Below are 7,534 nucleotides of genomic sequence, written 5' to 3'. Positions count from 1 at the left end.
AATTCGCCTGTTAGCAAAATCAGCTCCCCATATCTCCAAAGCCACTAATATTGGAAATAATTCCAAAAGGACCACGTTTTTGGTCGCTCCCGAAATCACCCAAGATTCTGGCCAAACTGCGCAACACCAGTGTGTTTTCCATATAGCACCGAAACCTTTCGAACCCGCTGCATCTGTAAACAAACGAAAATCGCTGGCGACGACAAAATCTGCTTGGAAGAAAGACCTGCCATTGTAGCACTCCAAAAATCTTGCCCACACTGAAAGGTCCTCTTTCAAAGGGGTGGTCACCCTAATATGATCAAAAGGCGATTTCTTTCCTGCAATGGAGAGATGCAAGCGTCGAGAAAAAACTCTGCCGACCGGCATTATCCTGCACGCAAACGCCAGCACGCCTAGCAACGATTGCATCTCTTTCAGGAGAACTTTTCTCTTCCGGAGAACCGACGCAATTAAAACTTTCAACTTTAGTACTTTCGCCATTGGCAGACGGCACTCCATGCTTACGGTGTCCAATTCGATGCCCAAAAAATCGAGCGACGTACCGGGCCGACGCGTTTTGTCCTCCGCGAGCGGAACACCGAAATCTTGCGCCATCGACTGAAAATTTAACCAAAGCTCCGCGCATAAAACGGAATCGGACGGTCCTATGAACAAAAAATCGTCCAGGTAGTGGACTATGCTGTCCACTCCTGACTGCACACTGAGAACCCAGTGAAGAAAAGTTGCAAATGCCTCAAAATATGCGCATGACAGCGAGCACCCCATTGGTAGGCATCTGTCGAAAAAATACTGCCCTTCAAAGTAAAAACCGAGAGAGTCGAAAGCTCTTGGCGAGACTGGCAATAACCTGAAGGCAGCCTTTATGTCCGCCTTCGCCAGTAGCGCCCCCGAACCATGCAACTTTATTTTTAAAATCGCATCTTCTAAAGTGGCGTAAGATACTCTACATACCTCATCCGCAATGTCGTCATTCAACGATTCTCCTTTGGGAAAGGACAAATGATGGATTATCCTATATTCGTTGGGTTCCCGCTTCGGTACTACGCCTAACGGTGAGACCCTAAAATTCCGAAAGGGGGGTTGGTCAAAAGGCCCCGCTATTCTTCCCTCTCTCAATTCTTTGCACAGCTTGTCCCTTACCACCTGAGGGAAACGCTCGACTGACTTCAAATTACCCGCTAGCCTGCAACCTTCCCCTGAAAAAGCAGGTAGCGGAAAACCCTGATCAAAACCTTCCTCAAGTAAACATGCCTTCTCCCTGTCTGGGTACCTGTCCAGCCACGGGCGCAGACTTTCCAGCCTCACTGGTGTGCAGGCTTTTTGGAAAAATATGCTGCGCCTGCGAAGGAACGGCCACAGCATTTCTCTTAAAGCATTTTATCGCAGGATGCCCGCCAGCGCATATAGAGCATTCGTGCCTATACTTGCAAGCACTGTTCCAACGGCATTGGCTCTCGTTAAAGGCAAAACAACAGCCTTTTCTGAGAGCCGCTGCGGGAGTAGCTCCTGGGGGCTGCCTAGGAGCTGGCGGCTTCATGGGGGCCATCAAATTCAACCACAGGCCTACATCTTTCATACCCCATCTAAGGGACGGATGGATTGATAATTTTTGACGGTATGACTCATCATAGAAGAACCAACCCATGCCGCCAAAATTTTTGTAAGCCTCCAACACGTGGTCCAAATGCTGGAAAAGCCCACCGCACTGCTCCGGGTGTTTCTCTCCAAGCACACCTGCAAATATGCAAAAGGCCTGGAGCCAGTTGTTGAAAGACCTAGGTATTGCCCTGCGCCTCTCATCCTCTCTTTCTTCCCGCTTGCTGACAGCCTCCTTATTTGCAGGTAGTAATGAAAGCAAGTCTACATAATCTCCATTCCAGATCTTTTCTTTTAAAGCCAGGCTCAGATGGTAACCCAAAGGAGACACCTCACAAGGCAATGCCTCCTTCATAAACCTCTCTGGTACGCAGACTTTAGGAGTCTCCTTGCAACTTTCAACAGAGCCTGAACCACTAGCAGTAGCTAACTGAGTAGTAAACACAGGAGCAGCAATGGGGTTAACAGCAGGGTTACCTGATATGTTGTGAGGGGTTAAGATTTCATTCTGACTGACAGGTATTTTTGCATTCAAAGATTGGATAAGTACTGACAATGAACCCACAAGCCCAGATAATAAAGATAGCTGGCTTAACTCACCCACTGCTGGGGGCTGGATGCCCTGCTGCTGAGCCGCTTGCTCCAGCAGCGCTGCAGGGCCTTGCTGTCTCCCTTGTAAACCAGGTGCCTGTTGTGGCGCCCCTGGGTGCTGAGCGCCTGCCTGTGGTGGACCTTGTTGCTGCCTGAGGGCCTGCGCCGCCGGCTGTCTACCTCTGCTGACCTTTGGAGGAGTCTTCTCTGCTTGACCCCGGCGACCCCCCTTCTTCGCGGGGGACTGTGAAGCCGCACGCTTCTTCCTACTTCCACCCGAGCTCCTGGTCGCCACGCCCCCGGCCTCGTCCTCCGACTGCTGCGCTGACATCCCAGCTTCAGCCACTGGCGGGGCACTCGCTCTCTCCGGCGGGGAACTCCGTCTTGAACGAGGGGATGGGGCGTGAGCAGGCGATAGCACAGAGCTGTCCATCACACTTAGCTCACCGCCCCATGACACGCCTTCTTCTTCCTCCTCGCCGAGCCGCGCCTCCCTCTCCGTCCCAGCCGATAGGCATTGACGCAGCCACGCTTCTCCTCCGGCTCCGCCCGCCTTCTCGATGAGCTGCTTCAACAAGTCTTCCATCTGGGCAGGTAGGACGTTGCAAACAGGAGTCCGTGGGGTCCGCGCTGCTTGCTTCCACAGGGCCAGAGGAAGACCACCGGAAACTGCTGGTCCTTAAATAGCCTCCAGGCTCTTCCAGCAGCTTCCACCGTACCCTATTGGCTAATCCCACCGGGCCTGCCGAGCTCCTTAGCCGGCCAGGTGCTGTCATTAAGACCCTTAACCCTTACCTGCCTAGCAGGGCTGAGGGAGCCGCAGTCCCAAGAAAGTGGGCTCATATTGTGCCCTCTTTATTCATTCTCTCACTATCATCCTCCAACTATTTATTTTTTCTCATTATCTGGCATAACATAATACTTGACCTATAGTGAAGCTTGGGAAGAGGTTTTCCTGAAAGAATTGCAATTGTTTTTTCATTCACGTTGATTTTAAACGTATTTTTAAAGCTTTTAACAGTTTTTTCTTACGTCTATTTTTCTCACTTGCCATTTCTCACTAGTTGAATCATTGTTTATAAAAAAACGTGTAAAGGCCCATACACACAATCTCACTTTTTGACAACAACGGTCCGACGGACATGTTTTATCAGACAATCCGATCGTCTGTATGCAATTGTTTTCGTTTTTTCAACGGACAAATGTTCGCTGTGAAAGCTCTCAAACTTTCCAACAACCAGTGGCGGTGCGTCCATAGTGGGCGCAGGAGCGCCGTGCCCTCTTTCCTGCACCTGCCACTCAACAATACATAGATTCATGCATTGCATAAATCTATGTATTGTCGCCGCTGCCACCCACTATTCAGGTGGCCGGCCCCCTGTTGAGCGCCGGCCATCTGAATAACAGCGGTGGGTGTGTGGTGGGCTCTAATTAGCTTCCAAATGGTTAACCAGAGGGCGCACAGGGTCTGCGTTCCCTGGTTAACACTGACAGGCATCTCAGCCAATCAGGTTCACCGGTTCTGGTTACCGGTCACCTGATTGGCTGAAGCGACATCGAGGGCGTGAGAAGACATTGAGGGAGCGTGAAGGAGGATGGCTGACCCGAGAAAGGTAAGTTCGGGGCGGGGGCAAACTGGCAGTATATTGGGGCAATCTGGCGGCATTTTACGGTGCAAACTGGCGACATTTTACGGGGCACACTGGTGGTATTTGAGGGGGCAAACTAGCGGCAATTGATGGGCACAGTGGCGACAATTGATGGCACAGTGGCTGCGTTTGATGGCACAGTGACTGCGTTTGATGGCACAGTGGCGACAATTGATGGCACAGTGGCGACAATTGATGGCACAGTGGCTGCGTTTGATTGCACAGTGGCGACAATTAATGGCACAGTAGCGACAATTAATGGCACAGTGGCTGTGTTTGATGGCACAGTGGTGACAATTGATGGCACAGTGGCTGCGTTTGATGGCACGGTGGCTGCGTTTGATGGCACAGTGGCTGCGTTTGATGGCACATTGGCGACAATTAATGGCACGGTGGCTGCGTTTGATGGCACAGTGGCGACAATTGATGGCACAGTGGCTGCGTTTAATGGCACAGTGGCGACAATTGATGGCACAGTGGCGACAATTAATGGAAAGGTGGCTGCGTTTGATGGCACAGTGGTGACAATTGATGGCACAGTGGCTGCGTTTGATGGCAAAGTGGCGACAATTGATGGCACAGTGGCGACAATTAATGGAAAGGTGGCTGCGTTTGATGGCACAGTGGCAACAGTTGATGGCACAGTGTCTGCGTTTGATAGCACAGTGGCTGCGTTTGATGGCACAGTGGCGACAATTGATGGCACAGTGGCTGTGTTTGATGGCACAGTGGCAACAACTGATGGGCACAGTGAGGCTGCAATTGATTTTTTTTTGTTTGTTTACGCCCCCCCAAAATTTGGAGCACCAGCCGCCACTGCCAACAACAAATGTCCATCGGACTAAAATCCAAAGTTCAAACACGCATGCTCAGAACCAATGCTAAACATCAGACAAAAATAACAGAAGTTGCCCAAAGGGTGGCGGTAAAGAGCTGAAAAACCATGCGGGTTGGTGAATGTTGGCTGAAAAAGCTCTGCCGTGTGTGTATGCAGAACAAGTTCATGGCCAACGCCCCTTCGGACAAAAGTCCGATGTAAGTCTGATAGTGTGTATGAGGCTTAAATTCAACAAAAGCTGGCCAAATGAAATTTTGGCTTATAGTTAGCCCCCTGTTAAGAAGTCACACAATGGACCATAAATATTTATTCCAGGACTTTGGTAGAGATTTTGGTGGAGACCTTGTCCTAAGAGCAGCCATGGCACGTAGGTGGGGACCTGGGGACCATCATAAAACAGAATTTCTGTAAAGCCTCGTACACACGATCGGATTATCCGGTCGGGAATTGTGTGATGACAGGCTGTTGTCGGATAATCCAACCGTTTGTACGCTCCTTCGGACAATTGTTGTCAGATTTTCCGCCAACAAATGTTGGATAGCATGCTTAAAAATTGTCCGCCAACACAAGTGTGTACACAAGTCTATCGGACAAAACTCCAAAGTACAAACACGCATGCTCAGAAGCAATAACACAACATTTGTAGATGTTGCCCAATGGGTGGCGCTAAAGAACTGAAAAACCGCGTAGTTTATTGTTTGTTGGCCGACAATTCTTTGCCGTTTGTATGCAATGCAAGTTCTTGGCCAACGCCCTTCGGACAAAAGTCCTACGCTTTGTCCGATGAAAGTCCGATCGTGTGTATGAGGCTTAAGTGCTAGTTCACACCAGATGAAGTTCCGTGTGCTTTTTTTCTGCACATGGGTGTACATTTATGAAACATTGATAATTTATCTCATTTCAGTTCTCAAAGAAAAATCTCCTCTGGCACCCTGTTTATGAAGTGGAGAACACTTGTCTCAGAAGGAGAAGAGAGAAGTTTTTCCTGTGAGAACACCTGAGATCTGAGTAGAAGGGGGAGGGGTTGCCTGTGATCTCCTAAGACACCTGTGTGATTACAGAGCAGCTGAGTTTTAAAAGTGAAACCAAAGTTAAAAAGAGCTGTGTAATTACATGAAAATAATAAGCGCTTTTTTACCTCACAGTTTTTTTATACACATTTTGGCACATTCTTTAAATGTGTGTTTTGGCACTTTTTAATTGCTAATTTTGGCATTATTTATGTGCATTTTGCTGTTTTTTTTAACATGCCTTACTTTTTTTTTATGCGTATCTGGCCATGGGTTTTTTTTATTGTGCATTTTGGCACTTTTTTAAACACACAATTTGGCCCTTAGCGCACATTTTGGCACAGGTTATTTTAAGACGCATTTTGGTGTGGTTTTTAACGCACACTTTCTCGCTTCTTTTAGCATGTAGTTTGACACTTTTTTAACATGCATTTTGATTTGCTTTTTATGCGTATTTTCTAGACACTTTTGGGATGCCATTAACAATTAATGGCACCGCAGGCATATCATGCATTTTGCATCATATGTTTCCAGAATGCACACCAAAACGCAGGTAAAAAATGAGCCAAAGAAAAAATTAAAAAAGCACCAAAATGCACACATTTAGACCCCTTTCACACTGAGGAGTTTTTCAGGCGGTACAGCGCTAAAAATAGTGCTGCTATACTGCCTGAAAAACTCCTGCACTGCATACTCAATGTGAAAGTCCGAGGGCTTTCACACTGCTGCGATGCGCTGGCGGGAGAGAAAAAAAATCACCTGCCAGCAGCATCTTTGGAGCGGTTAGAGGAGCGGTGTGTATACCGCTCCTTCCCATTTAAAACAATGGGAAACCGTGGCAATACCGCCCGCAATGCGTCTCTACAGAGGCGCATTACGGGCGGTATTAACCCTTTATCGGCCGCTAGCGGGGGTTAATACCGCACCGCTAGCGCCGAATCCTGCTGCAAATCCGACGGTATAGCGCCACTATTTTTAGCGGCGCTATACCGCCACCGCGCCTCCTGCCCCAGTGTGAAAGGGGCCTAAAGCTGTCCACATAGATCATCCTCTGCACCGCCGGCTCACACCGCTGTCAGTCTACAATCGTGATCGTAAAGACTTACCTGCAGTAGAGCGATCTGAAAGCAAGGCTTTAAGCACTCGTGGAGTGCAAAGTGGAAGAGTTGACGTCAATGGCGGTGAGGAGGATGGTCTATGTGGACATCTTTACCCGGGATGCCTGCATATCTAGGTGTGCCTCTTTTAATCATCAACCATGTGAGTTGCTAAATGTTGTACCTTCATTAAATGTACACTTAGAGGTGCCTCTCTTCTCTTTTATACTCCGTTGTGACATGATGCTACTCTTATAGTAAAACATTGCTTGTATATCAAGTCAAAATATGTTAAAAAAATTTGTTTGTCTTGCAAAACACTCTCAAACCAAGTTACTCTCAAACCAAGCAAGCCAATGTACTGTACTGTGTGTGTGTATATATATATATATCTCTCAGTGTTGCCAACCTACCAGATTGTAATTTACTGGCACAGCCAAATTGTTACTGGCATTTTACAAAATTAAGTGCAAATTTTAGTATTTAAGCTACAAACAAGTACACTGCGATGCGATTTAAGGTAGATATTAAAGATAAAAAAACATCTTTCTGTTATTTTCAATATAAAAATAGTCCATCAGTTTTTGTTCACCATCACCTCCTGCCCCCATCACCTCCTTCTGCCTCTACCAGCTCCTGCCCCCATCACCAGCTCCTGCCATAAGCTCCTCCTGCCACCGTCACCAGCTCCTGCCACAAGCTCCTTCTGCCATCACCAGCTCCTGCCCCTACCAGCTCCTCCTGCCACCA

This window comes from Rana temporaria, chromosome 4, assembly GCF_905171775.1.
Source record: "Rana temporaria chromosome 4, aRanTem1.1, whole genome shotgun sequence".
Classification (NCBI taxonomy): domain Eukaryota; kingdom Metazoa; phylum Chordata; class Amphibia; order Anura; family Ranidae; genus Rana; species Rana temporaria.
This window is presented reverse-complemented; position numbering follows the sequence as displayed.